The 24,151-nt window shown below is 40.2% G+C and overlaps 1 long non-coding RNA gene across 4 annotated transcripts in view; it reads right to left on the bottom strand.

The window, feature by feature from the left end:
- LOC131466221 (uncharacterized) overlaps positions 1–19,437 on the bottom strand; it is a 34,788-nt gene extending 15,351 nt beyond the window's left edge. Inside the window, exons 1-5 of one of the 4 annotated variants that reach the window (XR_009241398.1) lie at positions 19,256–19,437; positions 18,261–18,430; positions 7,669–8,380; positions 7,231–7,433; positions 1,247–1,381 (exon numbers count right to left, since the gene is read on the bottom strand). This is a non-coding gene — a long non-coding RNA (uncharacterized LOC131466221). Of the gene's footprint in view, positions 1–1,246; positions 1,382–3,651; positions 4,323–7,230; positions 8,381–18,260; positions 18,431–19,255 lie in introns of those variants that run through there. The other 3 variants (XR_009241397.1, XR_009241396.1, XR_009241399.1) reach the window with 3 other exon arrangements.
- Between the last annotated feature and the right edge of the window lie 4,714 nt (positions 19,438–24,151).

Below are 24,151 nucleotides of genomic sequence, written 5' to 3'. Positions count from 1 at the left end.
CACGAGGCAGCAGAGGACCAGCAGCTGCTGTGTTTTCTCTCTGGACTTTGGTATGGGAGAGTGAGTGAAAGTAATGGAGATGACGCATCATTCACACAGAAACAACATTTGTTTAACTTAATCCCATTCTCTGAAACGAACAGATTTTTATGACCTCGAACAGATGTTATTTTTCCTGCTTATCTAATTCTGCTAACATGCACACACACACACACACACACAGTCAGACAGGTGTTCTCTGCTCCAGCTCGACACACAGACGCAGCTCTTTTCACTCCACATTCCTGCGACTTTTTATTTTACTAGAGTCCTGGGGGCCACTGGAGACGCTCTGGCTCTGGATCTGTGCTGGACGCCGTCCATGGGCCCCAGGCTTACACACACACATTACCCTGTGTAAATAGGGAAGGCCGAGCCAGACTGGTCAGTGTGTGTGTTTCTACCCAAACATGTGCTCATTTAACTGCTATCTGCTGTTGTAGCCTCAGGTCAGTTTATGTAAAAAGCCACTTTAGTCCGAGCAGCAGAGGAGAGGAGACCGCGCTGTAATCCACTTTGTAACTCAGGTTCATATTTGGTTTCAAGAAAGAGGAAATGTACACAAGTAATCTAGTTTCATACGACATGAGTCACATATTATTATTCTTTCTGACCTCAAATGTGCAAGAAAAACATTATTATTATTATTATTGTTATTATTAATAAAACTCCCACAGGTCAAAGAAACCGTACACATGTGTGAATGTGTTTAATCAGCTCAGAAATGTCAATGTTAGCGTTTATGTGTTTTTATTGACTTCAGCTGTGAAACGCGGCTGAAACTGTTTATGTCTTCTTCATCTGCTTCCTCTTAGAAACGCAGTCAAGCAAAGTGGAGCGGTTCTCCTTGGTTCTCTTTGCTTCACTTTGGTTCTCTTAAATTCAATTCCCTCTGAACAGCAGGTTTATCATAAATGCACGAACATCGTTACACGTGTGTAGAAAAAATTACCATGATCCAAACCCAACAGGAAGGCCGCCATCTTGTTTTTTTGTGTTTCCATTAGGAGTCAAAATAAACAGCACCAACCGTTCCATTCTTTGGCACCCTTCTCATTTTGGAGTAAAATGGTACAGTGAGGGCGGAGCTAGACTTTGGCTGCTGGATTTCCTACAAAGTAAGGACTTTACTGTTCCAAACTGTACTGGACCAGACCATGATAGAAACACAGACGAAGAACAGAACACAGGTAAAAATCAGACTGACCAGGTTTAGAGCAGCTGAAGTCAGGACGACCTGAGGCAGAAAATCTGTTCCAGGCTGAGAGACGAACAGAGGCTGGATCAGGTGAGGCGAGGTCACCAAAGAGGACCAAAGTTCTCCTGGACCAGAAGATGAAACCTGAAGCACAGGGACAAAAACAAATGTGGTCTCCATCACGTAGCTCATTAAAGGTTTCAATAATCAAACATTTTCATCCAATCAAATTCAGGTGTCCCACCCCCTTCTAACACTAAATTATTATTATATAATTAGTTGTCAATCAAACAGAGGTGCGTATGTCAGTCTGAAGTTTGAGATGTTTCCTTTATGTTTGAGACGCTTCCTGTATGTTCGAGATGTTTCCTGTATGTTTTTCAATTCAATTCAATTTTATTTGTATAGCGCCAAATCATAACATATATTATCTCAAGGCACTGTACATAGACAACATCAAGGAGAGCAGAGAACCCCAACAGTTCACACAATGAGCAAGCACTAGGCATCAGTGGAGAGAAAAAACTCCCTCTTAACAGAAGAAGAAATCTCTGACAGAACCAGGCTCAGAGATGTGCGGTCATCTGCCTCGACCGGTTGGGGTGAAAGGAAAAATGGGGGACAGCGGAGAGGTGGGAGACAGAAAGTGGGGGAGAGAAAGGACAAGAGGGAGATGAGGTAGACACAGAAGAGAGAGAGAGACCAGGAGCAGATACACAACAACTGTATCAGGTTACACGTTAAGACAGTTAATGATATCGACTTTTTAATTATAGCACAATAATAATGGTGATGATATGGGTAGCCTCGAAAACTGGATCTTGGTCCCGCAACCTGCATGTTGAGAATAAAGAGAGAGAGAGAGAGAGAGAGAGGGAAGGAAGGAAATACACAAACTAGGGAGAGAAAGAGACAAGGTTAATGACATATAAAAAGTCATAAGCATATCCTGAGAGTGAGAGAGTGAATGTGCGTGCACCACAGGAAAATCCCCCAGCAGTCTAGTTCTATAGCAGCATAACTAAGAGATGGTCCAGGTTTCCCTGAACCAGCTCTAACTATAAGCTTTATCAAAAAGGAAAGTTTTAAGTCTAACTTTAAATACACAGAGAGGCTCCGCCTCCCAAACTATCATTGGGAGCTGGTTCCACGGGAGAGGAGCCTGGTAACTAAAGGCTCTGCCTCCCATTCTACTCTTACAGACTCTGGGAACCACAAGTAAACCTGTATTTTGTGACCTAAGTGGTCTATTAGGGTGATAGGGTAAGACTAGGTCTTTCAGGTATGAAGGGGCCTGACCATTAAGTGCTTTGTACGTGAGGAGGAGGATTTTAAATTGAATTCTAAACTGTACGGGGAGCCAGTGTAGAGAAGCTAACACTGGAGTTATATGGTCTCTCTGCTGCAGCATTTTGAATGAACTGAAGGGTTCTAACAGACTTGTTGGAACATCCTGATAATAAGGAGTTACAGTAATCTAATCTAGATGTAACAAAAGCATGAACTAGTTTTTCAGCATCCTGTAAAGACAGAATGTTTCTAATTTTCATAATGTTCCGCAGGTGGAAGAAGGCTGTTCTGGAAATTAGTTTTATGTGTGAATCAAATGACATTTCCTAGTCAAAAGTAACTCCAAGGTTCCTCACAGTGGAACTGGAAGCCAGGGTGATGTCATCTAAAGTGACAATGTGATCAGAAAGTTTTAAAAAGTTTACTTTTTAACGAGTATAAAAGTTTAAAAGTAGAAAGTTACAGGTCATCCAGGACTTAATGTCTCTGAGACATTCCTGGAGTTAACAACCTGATTTATTTCATCCGGCCTCATTGATAAATATAGCTGTGTGTCATCTGCATGACAATGAAAGTGTATGTTGTGCTTTCTAATAATGTTCCCTAGAGGAAGCATATATAAGGTAAAAAGTATAGGCCCAAGCACTGAGCCTTGTGGAACTCCACAATTAACTTTTGTTTGTAGTGAGGCTTTATCATCATTAACATGAACAAACTGGAATCTATTAGATAAGTATGATTTAAACCAGCAGAGGGCAGCACCTGTGATACCAAGGGTCTGCTCCAATATCTGCAGTAGAATATTATGATCAATGATGTCAAATGCAGCACTAAGATCTAATATGTTTGAGATGTTTCCTGCATGTTTGAGATGTTTCTCTGCATGTTTGAGATGTTTCCTGCATGTTTGAGATGTTCCCTGTATGTTTGAGATATTTCCTGCATGTTTGAGATGTATCTCTGTATGTTTGAGATGTTTCCTGTATGTTTGAGATGTTTCCTGCATGTTTGAGATGTTTCCTGCATGTTTGAGATGTTTTCCTGTGTTTGAGATATTTCCTGTATGTTTGAGTTTTTTTTCTGCATGTTTGAGATGTTTTCCTGTGTTTGAGATATGTCCTGCTTGTTTGAGATGTTTCTCTTTATGTTTGAGATATTTCCTGCATGTTTGAGATGTTTTCCTGTGTTTGAGATATTTCCTGTATGTTTGAGATGTTTCCTGCATGTTTGAGATATTTCCTACATGTTTGAGATGTTTCCTGCATGTCTGAGATATTTCCTGTATGTTTGAGATGTTTCTCTTTATGTTTGAGATGTTTCCTGCATGTTTGATGAAAGACGAGCTGAGCATTTGAATCCACACTAACAAGAATGACATTAGATGTTTATTTAGCACACAAGCTGAATGATCTGAATCTGAGTGCCAGGTGTTTGAGCAGAGCAGGAGACATTGAGATTTGATGAGATGATGAACTGCAGGTGTGATGTTTGGAGGAGGGACTTCAGGATGTCGGTCAGCCACGCCCACCTATGCAGAAGTGGGTGTGTCAACAAACATGCTTGTTGTAGTTTTCTAGTTTTTGTGTCGATCCACCAACTTTTCATATTTTCACAAAAAAATATGTCAGGTCGTTGCTGGTTTTGTCCTGTCGTTGCTGGTCGTTGCTGGTTCACCACGTTACTAACGTTCGCCCGCTGACGTTCATTTGCTCACTCTCTGTCATGGGCCGTCTGTTTCTTTCACTCCTTCATTTCAGGACTATAATGAGCTGAAACCCACGTGCAGTGGACCAGACTACGAGAGAATAGAAGACGGAGAAAGGGAAAGAGATGATATCTGAAATATGCAGAGTGAGCCATTTCCCTGTTTCTCCATTAAAAAAAAAAAAAAAAAAGGTTGACAAAGAAAAGCAATTAACCAGCAAACGAGGACGCAGTTACTTCTCATTACAGACCTTTGACTGCGACACAAAAAGATGAATTACACTGGTGTGAATGGAAGCAATGAACGTGAGTCTCAGCTGAAGGACGGAGACGTTTTAGGTCAAATAATGTGTGTTAAAGTCTCTGTGGACTGGTTTTCTAACACAATTAACACCTGAATGACACAATACAATCCTGCATATATATATTTATATTTTTTGACCTGGTTTCCATTAAAATCTCTGGCAAATTTAAACTGAAATTCGAAGAATAACCTACAAAAGACCATAGAGCTGAAGAAACCTCTATATCTTAACTATAGAGGAGGCAGAGCCAAGGAATGTCACCCTAATCATCACAGCTAAATGCTTTACCTTAACCCTATCCTAAACCCAATTCTAAATCATGTCTTAACCCCAAAAAGCAATTTAAAGCAGAATTAAGATGGACTTTTATTCTAATTTAACAGCTTCAGATTCATTGTGATCTTGTTCTAGGGAGAATGGGGCTGTCTCTACTGCCCCCTACTGTCTGTTAGTGGAAAACCAGCCTTGCAAGATCAGGGCCGCCAAACCCGGAGTAAGAGCTCAAATCAAAAGGTCTTGTGAAGTCTTAGGCTACGTTTACATGATGGCGGTCTGAACAGAAGACGCTAAAGTGGTGTCGCGTCTTCACTTTTTATTCTGCGTTTAGACAAGCGTTTTTGGGAGGAAATCTGCGTGCATACGGTGACGCAAAAGTGTGTGGAATTCGATTGGGTATGCATGCCAGGTGACTAGGCGGTGCTGTGATACAGATTACAGATCCTTCTCTGTTCAGTAATATTATCTGTACATATCCTGTACATTTCGTGGAAAGACTCCTTTACGTTTTTTTAGAGCTGCCAGAGCAGCTTGAAGGTCTGTCCCATGGAAATAATCCGACATGTTTGTTTATTTCCATGTACTGGCGCATGTATGTGACGGAAATGCGTACGCGACGTGAGCAGATCTGAGCAGAGTTTTTGCATCTTGCCAGTGTAGACAGAGACGCTACGGTGGAGCGTATTCTAGTTTGGGGTGATTTCAGATTTTTGCGTTTTTAAGCCCCAAAAACGCCAAAAAAGCACTTCCGATAAAATTTTTTGTCGTTTTTACCTGCAAGTGTCCTCGTGTGAACGGGGCCTTAGGTCTCACAAAGAACACGGCAGTGATGGTGAAATTTCAGATGTTCATCATAAAAGGTAAGATAAGATGGACGTAGATGTGGACATGTCCATGTTTACAGGCTCCATTGAAAACAAATGCACATGGTCAGGAGAGTTTTTACACCAGTGAGGATAAAGAGGTAGACGATAGATGTTGTATTTCCAAACTGTAGGGGGAGCAAAAAGACTTACCAAAGTTCTGCTTTAAAGTTGTGAGGACCAGAAAATGTCCTCACTCCCTGTGGTTTGTATGTTTTGTGGTCCTCACTGAGACACACATTCAAGGACACACACAGGTCTGTACAGCTGTCCTTTCAGGGACACTGCATTGACTTCCTCTGGACAGTCTAAACAAAGCCTCACCACTAACCTTAACCAAACCATAATTCAAATTTTAACCCTAAATTTAACTAGTTCCTTTAGAAATGAGGTTCCGCCTCTTTAGGACCAGGTTTTGGTCTCCATGAGGACTACTGGACCAGAAAAGGTCAGTGTTTATGACTAAAGACGTAACAAATACAAGAACACACACTCAAACCAGCAGGAAGAATTTCTCACCTCAGTAACAGGATAGTAAAGTTAAGTTTAGGAGACTTCTTACAACGATTTCAACTCCTCACTGAGATGAACCACACGTAAAAACTCTGAGACATTAAAAGGTTATAGATCGCAGAATATGTGCATTTGTTTTTAAAATCTCTAAAGATGGAGATGATTCTGAATGAGGACAGAGATGTTCCCTTTAGCACAAAACACACATTTCAGTCCAGTTGGTGGTGCTCACTTGTCAAAAAAGACAAATGAGACATTAATCATTGATGTGAGAAGGTTCTGCCGGTACCAAAAAACTCCTCGCTCATATAAAGACTTGGACTATAAACCTGGACTGTATCTGTGGTCATGTATGCACATCAAGTATCACTTTAGTCAAGCTGAATTGTGGCTGAATCAAACCCTGGTGTGTGGACCTCCATCAGGCAATGAACAGAGACATTTGTTGTTTTTCTCGAGGTGGAGAGAATTTACTTCACAGGAACCTCAAGTGCAGAACTGAGACGTCCTCGTACAGAATGACAATGACATTTCACACAAGAGAAAAGTTCTGCCCAGATGACAAAGAAAATTATGACGTCATTCTTTTCTCACGGCTCTGGGAGAGAGAACTAACGTCTCTGTTCTTGTGGAGTATGTACAGACCTTCAGTGTGTGAACATAGTCCAAGACCTCCGATGTGGACCTTGAATGACATAGTTTTTGGACCACTTGCAAGTGAACCCTGGAGCGTTTCATCTCTGGTGTGAACTCTAGCTGCATCTTTCACTGGAAGCTTAATGTTTCCAACAACTGGAAAGACAACCGCTGATAGACAGAAATGAGAACCGCACGTCCAATTCTCGTGTCCGGCAGGTCCTACCTCTTCTTCCTCCAGAGGTAAACTAGCACATTCAGCTAAGCATTCAATAGCACCCCGAAGCCCACAAAGCCGCCAACCTGTGGGCAACACCTCCTGCCCATGGCCGAGAATAAGCAGCGAGTTGGCACTAATGTGACACTCCATATTGACAATGGCTCGGCTAAATGCGCTAAATCTTACCTGTGCAGGAAGAAGAGGTGGAGCCTCCCAGACCTAGAGGATCGATCAGTCCGCAGACTGCTGGTTCTCCAACAGCTCCTCACTGGGGAATGTGGATATGACACCAAGGCTGCAGCTGCTCCACCATGTCCACCCACAGTCCACCTACAGGCCTCCAGGGGGAGCTGCTCCTCATCAGAGCAGCTGGGCAGATGAACGTGAACCTGCTTATACACCAATAACTGAGCTGCATTTCTAAAAACATCTAAAAAAAAGTGAACGTGGACTGAAAACAGCTAAACAATTAAATAATGTATCAAAGTTTCATCCGGTTTAGATCAAAGAAGAGGAAGATTAGGTGTCAGATAGTCCGTCAGCTCTCCTGAGTGCTGAGACTTTCTTAGAAGGACTTCGATGCGGCTCATTCCTGATTATAACCTTTCACTGTGAGGTTTTCACCTTCCCTCTCTCACTCCAGGACTTTTTTGGACTCCTGTCAGACCTCATAAGCAGGATCCAAAACTTCTTTCCAAAGGTCTCTCCAAAAACTGCAGCTCATCCATCACCGTGATCTGGATGATGGCGCGAGCTCCCGCCGTGGTCAAGGACTGTGATAACAAGACAGCGCAGAAACAGATGTGTGAGCAAATGGGAGCGAGTCAGCAAACACCTTTATTTATTATGAGGCTTTTCATCAAGAAAAGGACTTTTGAAGTTTCCGAGGAGGTCAAGCGTTGGTCACAGTGAGATCTCTCTGTATTTGACTTTTAGCACAGTATTTAATCACAGAGTAATGACCCTCAGGTTGTCTGTCATCTCTGCTTTGGCACAGTCGTTCTTCTCAGGCCAATTCACAGCAGGATATTTCTGGCTCACCTCTTTACCCTCCACTTAATTTATCTCTCTCCTCCGAGAACACGGGCCTGTGTGTAATGAAGACAAGCACAAGTGTTCAACTGTCCACACGAGCAGGAAACAACGGACAATCCGACCATAACAACTGTGATTCATGACATCATTAAAAATCTGTTTTCAACTCTTCAATTGACTCTAAAACACACTTAAATCACTTTACCTTATAATTAAGAAACAAAATAATTGTTCCAAAGAATCTTAAAGGGGAATGGGCGGAGTCTTCAGAAAACCAAAATATGGACAAAAACAGATGTTACTGCAACAAACAAAAAATAGATTTTATATTATATAAATGTAATTTATATCATATAATACAATATTATCAAAATACTATGGCAGTACTATCGCAGTATTCTCACAATATCATTGCAATATTTGGGTAAATGTTGCAATTTTATTGCAATATTTGGAAGAATAAAAAACAGTGAAAACACTTTAAATTTAAGGTTATTTTTGGTTCACAGATACATTTTTGTTAAAAACAAGAATCTTCAAACATTTTAAATCAGGACATCGTGGAATAACTGGATAGAAGCAGCTCACCCTTGTGGCATTTCAGAGTAAATGACTAGGACTGTATGTTATATAACGAGACAGCATTTATTGTCATTCTTTTCCACATCATGAAGATCCTGAGGATGATTATTCACCGTCATCCACTCATTGTGAGTGATTTGACGATTCCTGATAAAATCCTAAATATTCAGTATATCATCACATTCATACACAAGTTCCTCTTTTTATTGTTTTTTTTATTTTGACACTTGATGACGATGTGTGACGCAGTGATTGTTTCTATTCTTGTGTTTTTTGCGACTCCTTTGTCCTGCGTGTTTTCTCTGCTGTCAGGAGGGAAGTTTTCTTTGCCTGTTTCTGTGTTTGACAGTTGGTCTGTTTGGTCACGTGGGGAAGAAGTGGAGGCTCTTTGTGGCTCACAGGCGATTGTTTTACGCAAGGTTACAGGAAGGTCAGATCCAAAATCAATGAGGAAACCGCTCTGCTGCTGCTTTAAAACTCTATTTCAGGATCCTCTGAGAGGAGCCGGGATATCAGGAACCCTGAACGGCAGGATCGTTAACATGACGGATAGAGGAGAGGATGGAGGGATGAGGAGGGAGGAGAGGAGCGCTCTTACTGTGTGTGAAATGTGAGACACTCACAGGTGCTTTTTTCTCTCCCTCAAAACATTCTTGATGCTAAGCGGCGTTTTATCGTCTGGAGAACGCTCGGCTGAAAATAACAACTGCCATAAAATGTTTCAGCCGTTTAATGGGAAAGGAAAGTGCCAATATCCTGATAAATATGGTTTCAATAAGTAAAACAGCAGTGAGCAAAGAGTTTAAATGTGTGTGAAAAAGGGCGGAGCTGCAGCTTCTTTTAGAAAACACTGAAGCGGTTTCATGAAAGAGCGGCGCGATGCAATAATGTCAGGTCTTTGTGGCTCGTATAGAAAAACCTCAGGGGGTTTTCTTTAATGTCCTCCTCCTTCTCTGCTTCTCTGCTTCCTCGCAGCACAGCGGATATTACAGATTGGAAGCATATAGTGAATTTATAGAATCTCACACTGATTATGAGCTGTGCGCGCCACAGGTTTTGAAGTGATTCTGTTCAGTGAAGCAGAACCAGGACCAGGACCAAACACTGAACAGCAGTTAGGTTTTATTTTCCCTTTGAGGTACTTTATACAAACTGGTGACATCTCTTAAATCTCATTTAAATCTGACATCATTGTAAACTGCAGGTTTCTCTTCAATTCTCAAATAATCATCTTAGCTATCGATTCATTCTTGTCTTTTAATTGCGCTTTTATTGGAAAATCACACTTTTATCTCTTATGTCTTATTTAATTTTAATGCTTTGCTTTTTATTCTCTGGTTTTCTGAGGTCGTTTTCAAATCTAATATTCTCCGTTAGACTCGGTACGAGCACGACTTTCAGCTGCTCAGTTTGCTTTCACACTTTAGTGAAATGAACTGAAAGCTTTTGAATAGCGTGTTCCCCTCCTCGCCTGAGGCGGCGCTGCATCAATAATCACAGGAAGCATGGTATGAAATGTTTGGAGTTGGTTCAGTCAGCTTGCTTTCTCCTGGAGACACCTCACAGCCATAGCTCCTGATCAACGATTGAAGACACCACTGGTATAGTGTGTTGAACTTTAAGTTTGGAGGCTATGCTTCCCAAACGCCTTTGATTGTGTGTTTGTGGATGCAATGTTTATTTAAATTGAGTAATTTGGAAACTTCCTTATGATTTATAATGATAGAGATATTGATTTGAAGTACTTTGTTACTTGTGCTTTTGGTACTGATACTTTAGTCATAACCTTTGGTGTAGCTTTGTTACTTTAATGATTCACATTTTGGAGTGATTTGAGTTAATTAATCTGAATAAGTCTTCATTTATCAAGTAAAATTAACATTATTATTATCATTTATTATTTATATTAAGAAGTATGAATTGAAATGATATGCTATTAATGGCTTTGTTTTTCTGTTTATCCTAGGTTATTAACCTATTCTGTTACGTCCTGTTCATCGCATTCTGCCCCAAAAATAAAAAACTGAAGATTGAACAGAATTGAGTTGTCCATCGTCGTCCTTCAACAGTTGATCAGCCGTTTTTCAAGTTTGGGCAGAGCTGTGGCCAACAAACACACACTAAAACAACACATAACTTGACATACATACACTAATATTTTGAATCTCCTTTAAGTATGAAAAACTTTTATGCTGCATTTCAGGTCTTTTTTAATGTGCAGATCTACAGCGTGCATCAAACAGCATCATGGAAACACCTTGAGTAGATGTAGGTCAGACTTTTTTTCCTTGTGAGTCAAACTGTTCTCAGGAAGGATTACTGCGGGGAAATTACAGGCCAAAACGTTTCCATCCCAACAGTATGTAAAATTATAACACTCACTTAGAAGTGGAAACACAGTCACATAGTTGGTGTCCCCACCTAAACCTCGGAGATAAAAACTGATGGTGTCTGGCCACAAACTGCAATTTTAACCTCAGACATAATCTGATCCATCCAAGGACACAGTCGGTGTAAAAATACAAGGCTGCAACATAAACCTGCACCGTCAGGGAGACTGGGGAGAAAATGCTCTCCAGTTTCACTGACTCTTCCCGGAGCTGTGGACGGATGCTGACATGCAGCCGTTTGGATTTCATTAACAAAGACCTTTGGAGATGTGTTTGTCATCTGTGATCTGCGTGAATTTAAATTCTTCACAGTGCAGAAAGTAAAGATAAAAGAATGTCGTCCAAAGGATAATTGGCCAGACTTTGGGCCTGATCCACTCGCTACCGGCCGGTCTGCACAGATTATGTGGCCATATAATTTTGTAGTGTGTGGGATTTACAGATGTAATCTTAGGCCACATACACAATCCTTCTACTCTGGATATGGTTTTTGTCCACAGTACTCTGGAGTTTTAAAGTTTTGTTTGTCCAGAATTCTTAAAACTAGCTCATAAATCTGCTGCCACTTTCCTTAAAACAAGGAAAAAATTAACTAAAACGAGACTAAACTGTCAGAAGATGAGTCTTCCTTTACTTGATTACGAATTAATTAATAATTTGTGATATTGAATTTTTACTTCTGTGTTAAATTTACTGTGTTTAACTTAATACACACCATTGTTTTAGCGTTTTACTGTGATTTTGCTCATTTTTCCAGAATTTACTTTCAATATCTGGCAGTAATTTACAATTTACGATATAATAAATGAATCTAATGACGAAAGGCAAAACCACTGTAGTTGTACATGAACATCAGAAACCACACCAAAACATTTAAAACAACATTTGTTTGTTTTTGTCCACAAACAGTAGAAAAAATGGAAACTATGTCCAGGTGTTTTTCCAACTCTCTCCTCTCTGGTGACAAAGATGCCGATTCACTGGCTGAGTGAAATTACCATTATAACATCATGACTTTGACGTACAACTGTTGAAATTTTGATGATAGCACAAACTGTTGCGTAACAACGGCGATGTAAACGTGTGATCGATGATACGCTCACTGTTCAAGGGTTAAAAATGTGTTGTTTCTTTGGTCTCCTGTGTTTTTAAAGTCAGTTAAAACAAATATAATCAGACTGATAGCTGTTGTCATGAATATGTTTCAGTATGACGACGATGGCCAATCGTTCCTGAATGTAAAAATACACTTATAAAAATATGTGGTTAATAACAAAAATATGATGTGAATATGAATAACATTTGATTAAAGCTCTTTGACATTTTCTGCTCTTGGAGTTTGTTACTGTGTGAAATCGTGCTGCCACGCTGCAGATCATGTTCAGATGACATTTGTTGGAACGGGGACATGGGAGCGTTTGAAGCGTTTGAAGCGTCTTCTGCGGTGATCCGGGCAGCCTGCGCGCGATTCGTTCAGCGGTGTTGAGACTGCACTCGAGAAAACACCAATTACAGCTGATTGTTCTGGTGGCATTTGGGTTTAGTGCGCGCGGTTTTGGCTGAACCACCAAAGCAATGCGTGTTTAGAGAGTTCTGACATGGTCCAGGACTCGGCCGATCCCTCCGTATTGAATAAGCACATGTCTTCGGGGACAAGAAGATTGATGCTGCTCCCATTGAACTCTGGGATATCCCTGCTCTTGGCTGGGCAGGATTTGGGGGTTTGTGGGTAATGGGGGGAAACCACTTCCCTTGCTTGTTAAACAAGACCATTAAATGGCATTAAGAGCCGGCCTCTGGAAAGGCTTTTGCGTGTCATTGCTTGCATCTGTTGGAGGGTGTTCCTCTGCTCTCCTGTTTCTTTTGATTATTCCAAAATACAGTCTTTCTCTGCCCAAGTGTTAGAAAGGTCACTGGAAACACTGGAGAGGAACCCAGCAAAGGAGTTTCAGGGGACTTTGAGGGCCCTGGGCAAATGTACCTGGGTGGGCCCCAGTTCTGCTTCCACAAATACATTGGAGTCAAGATTGTTAACTCATGTTTGCTTACTTTTCTAAAATCCTACATTTTCACAGCAAAACTTTAAGATCACATCTGGATGAGAGTCTAATCCAGCATACACATACCAGGTTCCGTTCAAATGCGATTATGTTTGACGGATATATGATATTTAGTTTTTTCACTTTTGCCCATTATAAGAGAATGGGACTGAAGTTTGATTATGTTTTGTGTGATGATCACCTCCTCATCACAAAAACAATGACACTGATCTGTGAAAAAAACTGTACAGAGGAAGTTCCTAAAAGTATAGATAGCATTGATGGAAACTTCCTGTACTCTTATGATTAAAGAATTGATGGGGATTTTGTCTGTGGACAATCTGAAAAAGCCTCTGATGTCAACAAAGCTTTGAAAATAACTCGTGTCACACTTCACAGAGATTTCAAAGCTTTAACGATGCTAACACGCTGCACATCCCATGATCTCAGGATTCAAAGACATCATATATAATCCTGTGTTTCCAGGGTACATTAGTGGGATTATGGTTCAAGTGGTGAGGAGGGATTACTGCAGTTCTACAGGTCAGCAGCTCAGAACACATGTACTGACAAAATAATGATTGGTTGTGTTTTCTTAGTTCAGGCTTGAGAGTGAAGTCACATGACTGAAGGATTCGAGGAAGCAGTCATTTCATCCAATCAGAACAACCACGGCAAAGGAAATAAAAGGAAAAGGTTGACCTCAACCTTCAGAAGTCACTACATTATTTGGCAGGAAGTCAGTCTGTAGGTTAATATAGATAGTTAATATAGTTAATATAACAGCTCATTATTTGGCAGTCCATCTCTTGGTGGATGTATAGAATAGTTCACTTTATAGGTAGGTGAATAGAATGGCTCATTATTTGGCAGTCGCTCATTATTTGGCAGTCAATCTCTTGGTAGATATATAGAATAGCTCATTATTTGGTGGCCAGTCCTTGATGGATGTATAGCTCATAATTTGGCAGTCAGTCTGTGGTTTTATAGAACAGCTCATAATTTGGCATAGAGTTGCACGATACCCACGGTACCCAGCAGTGACAAATCGCAACTGTTCCTACTATACTAGAAATTCTACACGACGGTACTACCGTGGATTACTATACTACCGGTGCCAGTTTTTGCTACATTGCGGCCGCCTCTACTCTCCTCCCGGCTTTTCACTGCATGCTACTCCCTTGTAAACAAACCCACACGGCAACTACTGCAACCGAACTACACAGCTGCTGAATGATTGGCTGTTTGCTTGTTACTGGTGACGTTCGGGGCTATGATAGGCTCTTTCCGCACGCTGGGTCCGCCCGTCTGTTAGCTGATTGGCTGTTCGTGTGTTTCTGGCGGCAAGAACGAACTCCATGAAGACAGCTCCGCTTCGATAGAAATTCGTTTCAAAACAAACAACAAGCTAAAGTTCTGTCTCGCCCAGACGCGCGCACGGCTTAGAGTCACAAACACGAGACAACACACTCACCATGGCAGAAGCACCGGGCCCGAGCGGCGAGTCTGCCCGAGCGGCGGCGTCAGTGGCACCACTAACTTTGCTCAAAAAAACCAAACTCCAAAAGTCACATTTGGAACTATTTTGGCTTTAAACGAGGCACAGACGGTAAAGCAATAGACGATGGCCGTCCACTGTGCAGGCGCTGTCACCAAGCTATAGGAGCCAAAGGAGGGAGCACATCTAACCTCATAAAACACCTGCAGTGTCGTCACCCACATTTATATGTCGAATACCAGGTTAGTATTGGCTAATATTAGGCTATATGCTCCGTGTACAGGCTGAGGAATGAAGAGTTAAAGGAAGTCAACGTATAAAGCACAGAGAAAAGGCATAAAAATATAGTTTTCACAGGGAATCAGTTCCTGTTTATTGTATTTTGTTCTCTATGGTTATTATGTTGGAAAATAAGCTATATTTAAATAGATTTTTTTAAAAGACAGTGGATTTGTTATCCTAAGTTGATTATTTATATTAGTTAAACATAAATTAATGTGCAAAAGAAACTGAATGATTATATATATATATACACACATAGTATATATATTAGGGCTGAACGATATGGACAAAATGTCATATCTCGATATTCATGTCAGATATCTTGATATCGATATGATACGATATGACTACAGGTTCGGTGAAAACCAATCATTTTTCAGAAAAATAAAAACATCATAATACAAAAGACTGTAGAAACTTTCCACATGGAAAGTGCAGTTTTATTGAAGAGAACTCACTGTGAGACTGTGTACACGGGTACCATGTCATTTGCAAAGTCTGATGTTATAGCTTCTGTAACGCCTTTATGTCCGGTGGACGTCGACTCACACGGTGTAACGCTACTGAACGCATCAGTAAACACACTTTGCTTGGGCTTCTTTTGGGATGACTGAGAAGTCCCCGGTGTTTCTCTCATTGTAATACACTCTTCGTGCAGCACGCGATGGTGTTGTTTTAGGTGGTGAAACATGTTTGTTGTGCTACCTTGCTTCGCAATTTTTGCCAAGCACGACCTGCACAACACCTCGCTCTGGTTGACATCATCCTTTTTAAATCCAAAATACGATGATTTATGTTTTGGCACAAAATCGCCACCGGCCGCATAATCTTCCGCGCTCATGTCACTTTCTTTCCCGCTGTGTATGTCGTGTGTGTGTGCGCGTCTCAGTGTCCGTCTCCCTCCCGCCCTCCTATGTTTGTCATTGGTTGGCTTCAGCTGTCGATCCACAGCAAGCATGAAATAAGGTTTGTGGTTGGCTGGCCGCAGTGGTGCATTCAAGGACAATCGTAAAAATGAAGTTTATTGTGCCAGAAATGTACATGTAGGGCGAGCGCGGGGGAAAATCTATATTGTTTATATCGTTGCTTTTGCGATATGAATATCTTGAATGTTCATATCTAGATATCGATACGATAACGATATATCGTTCAGCCCTAATATATATATATATATACACACACATACATACATATATATATATATATATATATATATATATATATATATATATATATATATATATATATATACACTGTATATATATAGTATATACAGTTGTGTTCAAAATAATAGCAGTCCCACATCACTAGCAAGATAAATCACTGTTTTTGTTAGAATTTCAACTTCTACACTGCAAGTAAGTTTCTATAAGGTTTAGTAAAGGTATAGAAAACCAGCAGACCCAACAGGCATGACGTGCATGCTGCTGATTCTGTGAAACTGAATCATTTACTGAAAGAGGCGTGTTCAAAAAAATAGCAGTGCTGAGTTCAATTAGTGAGGTCATTGATTACATGAAAAAAAAAGGGTTTTAAACAGGTGGCTCTTATTTAAGGATCAAGGCAACTGACGCTGCATATGCTGGCTGTGCATTTGTCCTTGAAAAACAGTAAAATGGATCATTCAAGACACTGTTCAGAAGAAGAGCGTTCTTTGATTAAGAAATTAATAAAAGAGGGGAAAACCTATAAAGAAGTGCAGAAAATGATAGGCTGTTCAGAAAAATGATATCAAACACAAATGGCAGCCAAAACCAGAAAGGTGAGGAAGAAAAAGAAAAACGACTATTCGAATGGATCGGAGAATAACCAAAATGGCAAAGGCTCAGCCAAAGAAGATCTAAGATTGCCTGTGAGTACTGTAACAATCAGACGACGTCTATGTGAAGCCAAGCTACCAGCAAGAAGCCCCCGCAAAGTCCCATTGTTAAAAAAAACACATGTGCTGAAGCGGTTACAATCTGCCAAAGAACACATTGACTGGCCTCAAAAGAAATGGCGTAATATTTGTGGACTGATGAGAGTAAGATTGTTCTTTTTGGGTCTAAGGGCCACAGATAGTTTGTCAAACGTCCTGCAAACACTGAATTCAAGCCACAGTACACAGTGAAGACGGTGAAGCATGGTGGTGCAAGCATCGTGATATGGGGATGTTTCTCGTACTATGGTGTTGGTCCTATTTATCGCATACCAGGGATCATGGATCAGTTTGAGTATATCAGAATACTGGAAGAAGTCATGTTGCCATATGCTGGAGAGTAAATGCCCTTGAAATGGGTGTTTCAACAAGACAATGACCCCAAACACACCAGCAAGCAAGCAAAATCATGGTTCCAGACAAACAGAATTCAAGTAATGGAGGGGCCAGCACAATCCCCGGACATTAATCCCATAGAAAACTTGTGGGCTGGCATAAAAAATGCTGTTCATGAGGCAAACCAAGAAATGCAGAGGAATTGTGGAACATAGTACAATTGTCCCGGTGCCAGACGTTGGTCGACTCCATACCACAGATGTGAAGCAGTTATCAGAAATCGTGGTTAAGCAACTAAATATCAGTTTATGATTCTCAGGAAAGTTGAATCTTCAAGCATCTCTTAGTTTATACAGTACATTTTTGAGTTTGTAAAGAAAGATGTCAACACTGCTATTTTTTTGAACATTATATTTCTTGACTTTTTGTAAAATATTATCAAATTCAATTACTTTTTCCAATTTTCTTTGCTTGCTTTGCTTTGAAATAGAATGTGCAGTGTTCCCAATGCATTTGTGTTCATTAAAATACAATTTATTTGAAGAATTTTGAGGTTTACTCACCTTTTTAAACACACTGCTATTATTATGAACATAACTGTATGTATATATATATATATATATATACACACATACATACACATATACATATAGTATCGTGGTTACTCATTTTGGTATCGTGACAACTCTAATTTGGCATGTAACGGATGTCTATTGCACATGAGCTGTGGTGAATGTCATATACTTTCAATTTAAGCTAGATCAGAAGATATAGTTTTGCTCATGGAGGATATAATTGACATGGACAACAGTTAGGAAAAAAAAGATAAAAGATAAAAAAATATTTATTGGCAGGAAGCCACTCTTCAATTTAACAAAAATAGTTCAGCTATGAGTGAATTTATATTTTTTTCATATGACAACTTAGAATTTATCAATAATAACCTCAGTTGTAAACAGCAAAATAAACGTAAAAGTTCAAATGAAATAAAAAAAACGGCCCAAAGTAATAAACCAATCTAAATAGTCTAGTCCAATAGAGTCCAAAAATAAAGTCAACCGTCCAGATAAGTCAGTGTCCACAGTTTGTCTGAAATCAGTGTGTGTATTAGTCCTTTAATGTAATTGTTAATCTACCCAGGTAGTGTGATTTTGTTTCTTATCTGGATGATGTAATAGATGTGCTTTCTCCAGATGCTTCCGACATCACACTCTCCACGCATGTCAGCCGGTGCTCTGCTTCACGTTCCTCAGGTCTGGGCTCTAGCTCGCCATCAGAATCGATTCATACACAGAAAAAACAAAACCTGCATAGAGCAGGTGTTTTCCTTTAGATCTATCATGTGTTTTAGCATTCATCTAAATCAACTGTACAGTATTTATTTTTTAACTTAAATCAATTAATGTAAACCATTCACATTGACAAAGTATCATATACGGCTATAAAATGAATTATTAAACAGCCCACACACAAAATGGTGTGTATATGAAATACTTTTAATTGTTCTTAACTTTACCACCGCATAGTGCACACAAATATGGATTAATTCACATATCAATCATGTTCGAGAATGATTCATTGAATTACTGTCTCCAAGTCACCCAAATGCACACAACTGCATGTGTTTTAGCTCACGACCAATACGTACTGTATATATCTATATCTATATAGATATATACGTATATCTATATATATATATATATATATATACGTATAATAGATATATATGTATATGTGTATATATATATATACACATATACATATATGTATATATACATATATGTATATATGTATATATACATATACATATATGTGTATATATATATATATATATATACACACACACATATACATATATACACACACATATACATAAATATCAGTACACTTGTATAGCAATAGGTTAATTGCTAACACAGAGATAATTAGCAGAGATAATTATCCATACAGAAATACAAAATTAACCACATTCTCAAATTCAACACACTCATATATAGCTCTGGTTGGTTTTAAACATTTTCTCAGAAGCGTAACAGCACATAAGATTGATATATTAATGAAATAAGTGAGTAATTAGCCGAGGTCGACAGCCGTTAGCATGCTATGCTAAGCGCTAATGATTACTACTCACCGGAGGTTTCCCTCGACAAAACATGATAAAATGACGATGTCCGGCAACCCAAAACACCTTCTCCAAGGTGTGGATACCTTTCAGAACTAATAACTCAAAACAAAATAATGTTGTATCCACTCTTTATCAAATTATCAGCATTAACTTGCTCTTGCATGACTTTGCATGACTGTTCTCGTCAGTGTCGGTGCAGGAAAAAAAAACTGACAAGCCCGGGAAAAAAAACAAAGGAAGTGCGACCGTGACTAGCGCTTGTGTGTAACTAATGCGCACCCTGCTGGTAAAAATAAGCAACTTACATCAAAATACTACTCATTCAACTGTATAGCTCAACATTGTTAAACTCTAAAAATGTAATGTGTAACTAAAGGGTGTTACAGGCAGTCAGTCTGTCTGTGGCTGTATAGAATAGCTCATAATTTGGCAGGCAGTCTGTCTTTGGCTGTATAGAATAGCGCATAATTTGGCAGTCAGGAGCTCTGAACAAGTGCTCCAAAAACTTTTTTTTTATAAAAATGATCAGTTAGTTTTAAACTTGTGTTTTTTTTCTAGCTCAGGCTTGAGAGTAAAGTCATATTTACAGTGAAGTCACATGTTTGAAGGGTTTCATCCAATCAGAACAAAGTCTTTGAAGAAAGACTTTATTTGAGTCTATTTACAGGATAATTACCCAACACTTACTGCTGTGTGAAAAGGGAAATTAAAGGAAAAGGTTGACCGCGACAGAGAAGCACGTCTAAAAGTAAAGTTTAACGTCAGCAAACACAGAAACTTAAAAACAAGGCTTTTACTCCACAAATCAGTGACGATGCACAAGTGTAAGACGATTGTGGATAAAAACCCTGAGCCCTTTTTACCCTTTTTAAATATAAAATCATGTACAAACAATCAGACTTTTTCTACTTCAGACAGCAGCAAGAAATAAAAATACAAATGACTCAATAAAAATAAACACACAAGTAAATAAAGTAAGATATAAGGATGTATAGAATTCAGTGAGCTATAAGCATTTCTTATGATTTTTGTTATACTTTGGGGATTCAAAATTTTGCTTTAACTGTTGAATTCAAATCATGGAAAACATCAATAATTCTCTGTGCATGTGTTCTTGTATTTACATTTTCTGTCTTAAACGCTGACCTTGTCAGGACCAGTAGTCCTCATGGAGACCTAAACCTGGTCCTAATGAGGCAGAACCCACAAAATAGAAGCTCTTTTCCGCACTGACTGGAGTTTACAGTGGGACTCTGATATTTGTTGTTTTTATTTTCAGTCCAGGACACGCGTCTTTTTTGATTTTGTGGTTCATCAACAGTTCTGCTGATATGTGTGATGTTACATGAGGTTTCTTCACACACACCACAAGTTTGTCCAACCACGCACAGCCTCAAGATTATTATCTTCATCATCACTGAAAATGCCGTCCATTGTCGTCTTCTTTTGTCTTCATCCTTTAGGGGTCGCCACATTATATTACAGTGTATAGAAAAGCTCACTATTTGGCAGTCAGTCTGTCTCTGTGTCTGTCTGTGTCTCTCTGTGCCTGTGTCTCTGTGTCTGTCTCTCTGTGTCTGTGTCTCTGTCTCTCTGTGCCTGTGTCTCTGTCTCTCTGTGCCTGTGTCTGTGTCTCTGTGTCTGTCTCTGTGTCTCTGTGTCTCTGTGTTTCTGTCTCTGTCTGTCTGTGTCTCTCTCTGTGCCTGTCTCTGTCTCTCTGTCTCTGTGTGTCTGTGTCTCTCTGTGTCTGTGTGTCTCTCTGTATCTGTGTCTCTCTGTCTCCCTGTGTCTCTCTGCCTCTGTCTGTGTCTCTCTGTCTCTGTGTTTCTGTTTGTGTCTCTCTCTGTCTCTCTGTCTCTGCGTCTCTGTCTCTCTCTGTCTGTCTCTCTGTCTGTGTCTCTGTCTGTGTCTGTCTCTCTGTCTGTCTCTGTCTGTGCCTCTGTGTCTGTGTCTCTCTCTGTCTGTCTCTGTGTCTCTCTGCCTCTGTCTGTGTCTCTGTGTCTCTGTGTTTCTATCTGTCTCTGTGTCTTTGTCTGTCTCTCTGTCTGTCTCTGTGTCTCTGTCTCTCTCTGTCTGTCTCTGTCTCTCTGTGTCTCTCTGTGTCTCTGTGTGTCTCTGTGTGTCTCTGTGTCCCTATGATTCCAGGATGTTTTATTAGGTCAGCTGAAAGTGGAAAATTAGCACAATCCCCTCAGGCTGGGATTTATCCCACATCTCTTCCAATTATCTTCCTGAGCTCTCAGAGATAATTGTGTACAGAGACGGGAGCTGAATTCCGTCCGCCGTGAACTTCCTCGCAGAGAAATCCCAACGACGTCCCGCCTCGTCCCGTCTCGTCCCGGTTAATCCAGCTCTGAAGTGACTCGGCCCCCGGAGCCCGGGCTCCGTTAAGTACTGACATACAGCACTGAGAGTTAGGAGGAAAGTTTCTGTCACTGCTTTAATAACACGGAGGGATTAACGACGGTATAATCCATACTATCTTCACAATCCTGACTGTGTGTGTGTGTGTGTATGTGTGTGTGTGTGTCTCTCAGTGATTCACAGCAGAGACAGTTGTGTTGTCAGATGAGATTAAAAGACTTGATAAATCTGCTGATCCATCTCATCTCCACACCTGAGCCATACATCGCACATTTGTTGCATATGATTCACATCAATCCACTCCTCCTCTTCTTCTTCCTCCTCCTCCTCCTCCTCCTCCTCCTCCTCTTAGAAGAACACAGTACCGCGGTCTGAGTCCAGGCTTCAGGTTGATCCATGATTTCACAGCCTTCTCTTCTTCCTCCTCCTCCTCCTATTCTTCCTCTTCCTCCTCCTTTTCTTCTTCCTCTTCCTCATGCTCCTCTCCCTCCTCTTCCTCCTGCAGCTGGATGTTTCTTAGGATTCAGGACAAAAATGTGTTTAAAGACAAAGACGTTGAACAATGACACAAAAACTCTGAGAAGACTTTTTTAAATATGAGATTCAAAGTCATTAATATAATATCAATATTTTTAATGTTAATCTTACTTTTACTAAAACTTAAAGGTCCTGTTCATGTCTTCATTATTTATATATGTCTTTTTAACTCATAAAATACTATAGGATTATTTTTATACGTGGTGTTTTTGAGCTCTGACTGTTTCACTGATGACTGAACTCACCACAAGTGTTCATGGAAACACGGCGAGTGTCAAGTGCAGGCGGCTGCGTCACAGCTGCTCACGGTTTCCTCTGTAAGAGCTGTGGCTTTGGCAGGAGGAGGACGAGGAGGAGGAGGAGGAGGAGGAGGACGAGGAGGAGGAGCTAAAACACAGACATCTTTTCTTACAAACTTTTCCTTTTTTGTTTTCTGTGCTTAAACGCCCAAGTCGTGGCCTCATTTACACCAAAAGCAAGCTGTCGTCAGTGCTTCCCTCCTCTGGTCTGAGTCTGCAGCTGAAGGTCGTGGCGAGCGCTGAAACCCCGGGAATCCACCGTCATAAATAACCCACTGCTTAAAACTCACTGGACGACCACGACTATGTGACCGAGTGGAGTTTTCCACATTCCTCCTCCTCCTCCTCCTCCTCCTCCTCTGTATAAACTGAGTAAATTCACCATGAACCGGTCAAGGTTTTCATTGCCAAACATAAAACATAGTAATGGCGTAGCATTTTACTATACACTATATCACCCATGTAAACATTTTTAAGCAGAGAGAGAGAGAGAGAGAGAGAGAGAGAGATAGAGAGAGAGAGAGAGAGAGGGCCTGAGTGTGTTTCTCATTGATTCACTGGTTTAAAGTTACAAAAAAATGTTTCCATGTGAGGATTAAACTCTCAGACTCAGTCCAGACGCACTTCTTCATGAAAGGTTGAAAAATGTTGAGTTCAAATGTTTTTTTTTTAAATATCATAAATCACATATCGTTTCTGACCTTAGTGATGGTACAGAGACGACTTCCTGTGACAATAAACAGACTTTTATTCTGAAATCACAAGTGAGTTAAGCTGCTGTTAGAATTTTGAGTTTATGTTTCATTGAAACCTGAACGCGTGAAAAACAGATTTTAGGCTGGGCTAAAAAAATCTGCGTAAACTTAAGTCTACGATGTCTACGTCACATGTTCTTTATCTCAGTGTGAGACAGACTTTTATAAACTACTCACTCTCCCACACCAAAGAAAACCTGGGAAAACCAGTGATTTTAACGTCACACACACAGGAGTTGTTGATCCACTGCTGACTCCATCACTAAGTTCAAATGTTTTTGTCACTTCAGTGTTTGAATCCAACGTTCAGATTGACCTCAGGGACACAAAGTGACCACACGAGGCAGCAGAGGAACAGCAGCTGCTGTGTCCCTGCAGCTAAAATCACGGAATTTCTCTGTGGTGTGGGAGAGTGGGAGCATGTTCTTAAAGAGATCATAGACTGATTTTATTAGTGACACCTTTGTTAAGTGGCTAAAATAAAAAAAATTTATACAACTGCACTTCAAACAAGGACCTCACCATCACTTTAAGAACACACAGTCAAGTCCATGGATCTCAAACTCAAATAACACGGGGTCAGGAGCATCTAGTTGGGTCATTAGGGGTCAGTCGAGTGAAAAAAAGTCAAATCTCTTTGAAAATTTTGCAATATTTGTGACAATATTTCACAATATTTCGCAAAATGTGTTAAAAATAAAGACTGATATATCATTTACAATAAAATTCCATTGCATTTATGATGCACAACATCTGTTACAGAAAGAAAACATACAGAAATAACTCATATATTAAGTGCCGGGCTACATGTGGCACACGAGCCACATGTTTGAGACCTCTGATCAAAAACGCCACATTCCAGGTTTAAGTTTTGTCAAAGCCGAGAATCCCCAGTCTTTGAATTCAGCTAAAACACAGTGGATATATCGAGTGTCAGAGCTTGGGCT

Source organism: Solea solea, chromosome 9 (genome assembly GCF_958295425.1).
Source record: "Solea solea chromosome 9, fSolSol10.1, whole genome shotgun sequence".
Lineage (NCBI taxonomy): Eukaryota > Metazoa > Chordata > Actinopteri > Pleuronectiformes > Soleidae > Solea > Solea solea.
This window is presented reverse-complemented; position numbering and strand designations above follow the sequence as displayed.